Here is a 3,042-nt window from a genome sequence, read left to right as displayed (position 1 = left end):
GGTTTAAAGCACGACTTGTGGCAAAAGGTTTCACGCAAAGAGAAGGCATAGATTATAATGAGAAATTTTCTCCAGTCTCATGTAAGGATTCTTTTAGAATCATAATGGTGCTTGTAGCACATTATGATTTAGAATTACATCAGATGGATGTAAAGACGATGTTCCTAAACGGGGATCTGGAGGAAAATGTTTACATGGCACAACCGAAAGGTTTTGTTGTGGAAGGAAAAGAACGTATGGGATGCCGCCTAAAGAAATCCATTTATAGATTAAAACAAGCTTTAAGACAGTGGTATTTAAAGTTTGATAGTACAATAAGAAAGTTTGGGTTTCAAGAAAATATAGAGGACAATTGTGTTTATGCAAAGTTCAAGATTGGGAAATAAATGTCCTAGTTTTGTATGTGGATGAGATCTTGTCCGCTAGCAGTGAAGTTAATCTACTACTAGAAACAAAGAAGTTCTTGTCCTCGAAGTTTGATATGAAGGATCTTGGTGAAGCTTTATTCGTTCTAGGAATAGAGATTCACCGAGATAGAGAAAATAGGATTTTAGGATTATCACAAAAGACATACTTAGAAAAAGTTCTAAAGAAATATAATATACAAAATTGTAAGTCTTCACCTGCTCCTATAGTCAAGGGCGACAGATATGAGGAATTTCAATGTCCTAGGAACCAATATGAGATCGATCAAATAAAAGCGGTTCCATATAGTTCAGCTGTCAGAAGTTTACAGTATGCTCAAGTGTATACTCGCCCTGACTTAGTATTTGTTACCGGGTTACTTGGCAGATATCAGAGTAATCTAGGAATCGAACACTGGAAATTAGTAAAGAAAGTTTTGCGTTACCTCCAAGATACGAAGGGTCTCATGCTAACATATAAAAGATCAGATTTCTTGCACATAGAGGGGTATACAGATTCTGATTATATGGGAGATGACAGAAAGTCCACGTCAGGATATATATTCACTCTCGCAGGAGGAGCTATATCGTGGAAAAGCTCAAAGCAAACCATCACAACATCGTCCACAATGTATGCCGAGTTTGTAGCATGTTATGAGGCCACATGGCAGATGAATTGGCTGAAGATATTCATGCCCGGTTTGAAAGTGGTAGACGACATACATAAACCACTCAAGTTATACTACGATAATAATCTAGCAGTATGTTATGCTCACAACAATATGTCAAGTGCTGCTGCCAAACACATTGACATAAAGTATTATGTTGTAAAAGACAAAGTTCGGGATCATATAATTAGTCTTGAGCATAGAAGAACAAAAAAGATGCTCGTGGATCCGCTTATAAAAGGCTTACCACCCAACGTGTTTAGAGAACACTTAGCCGACATGGGTTTAAGGAAAAGCCTATGATTCCTGGACAATAAGGACCTAGTTGAGAATCTGTTTCAAAACATAGAGGTGCATTGTAGCTGTTTAATCTAATGGCAATTGACCGTGACGATGAGGCATGCTTTATGCACTGATCTATGATGGAATGGGAATAAGATAAAGTAAGTAAGTTGAGTTTAAGTCATCAGGTGAGATCAAAGGGGAGAATGTTAGATGATCTCCACCAATTAGCCCAGCCAATTGGTCCATTGAATCCGCGCCCTGATCGGGGGCGCCCAACCGTTCTATGGTTGATGGGCCCCCGTCGCACAGCGTCGTAAAAAGGGAGGTGGGGGCCGGGGCACAAGGTACGAGGTTCACCTGAGCCACCAGACGCCCCACCTATAGTCCCTAAACCCTAACCGATCTAAGAGGAGGTGCTGCCAGCGACGGAAAGACCACAACCGGACACTGCCGCCACCGCTACAGCGTCTTCACCGTCGGTCTTCACCGCGCCACCGTTAAGCAACCCCATGGCCAGCTCGTCTTCCACGAAGGCGGCCGATGGTTTGTACCTCCTCAACCCTTATCTCTCTCACTCTATCTGTTAATCTCATACTAGTACAAGTTCTAGGGTTTATACTTCATCAAATATCAATTTATGTGCTAGATCTATGACTAGTGATCCTGTAACGTTTCTATCACTGCCATGCTGAGAAACCGATGGAGGATGTTGTCGTCGTCTCCTCTCACTTGTCTCCTATCCAGCACCGGGAAGCTTCTAATCGGAACCCCGACTGGAATTCCAAGCTTCCAACGACTAGAATTCAGCTGTTTTACCCGTGTGGATCGGAATCCTGCATTCTGAATGTGCCATAAGTCGAGTCGTGGAGAACTTTGGTGTGGTCATCACGTGCTGATTATATTGACGAGCGACGACTCACCTTTTGCAAGTGATGACACACGATGAACCCTCTCTAACAACTACTAACAGTAGTACTCCAGTGGAATGAGCACCTTCTGATATTATAGCCATTCGTTTTGCTTTTAAACTTTATGCGAAACATCAGATCAATAAAAGTCTCTGTTGAAGCACTAATCCATGAATAATCATGCCTTGTTTGTGAGGGCTCGTGTCTAATTCGGAGCATTTTAAACCAAAGCGCTAGTCTGCTGTTCCACTAGATATTTGTAAGCATAGCTTTCATTTAAGAAGAAAAAGAACAGGGGGAGCATCGCAGTTTCATCATCACGTTCTTCTGAAAATGACTTGACACTGGCAGACATTTAATTTGAGTCCTGAAAAGTGCAATTTATTTTGCAGAAACAAGTCTAAGACCGAGGTGTCCGCGAAGCCTGATTCATCGCACCTTGCTCGACCAGTCCTCACCTTAGGGTCCAGAATCTGAACTGGAATAGGGGGTGGTAATAAACGCGGCAACCGGCAAGGTTGGATTTCAGTTCCCATGCCTTGAAGCTATATGAAGACTGTTATTTGCAAGTCCAAATTTTTTTTTAGCTAGCTGGGGTGTGCGATCAGTCAAGTCACCTAGTGATCAGTGACCGTGTCCTACTCGTAGTACAGCATTACCAGAATTGCGAGAATTGCATCGTGGATCATGCTAAGCCTTTTCAGTTCCCACCTGATGAAGACTGTTACTCGTCGGTCAATTCCAAGTCCATAGATACCTTGCTTTCAGGGCCGTAGC

The sequence above is a fragment of the Miscanthus floridulus genome, chromosome 18 (genome assembly GCF_019320115.1).
Source record: "Miscanthus floridulus cultivar M001 chromosome 18, ASM1932011v1, whole genome shotgun sequence".
NCBI lineage: Eukaryota > Viridiplantae > Streptophyta > Magnoliopsida > Poales > Poaceae > Miscanthus > Miscanthus floridulus.
Note: the sequence above shows the minus strand (reverse complement) of the source record.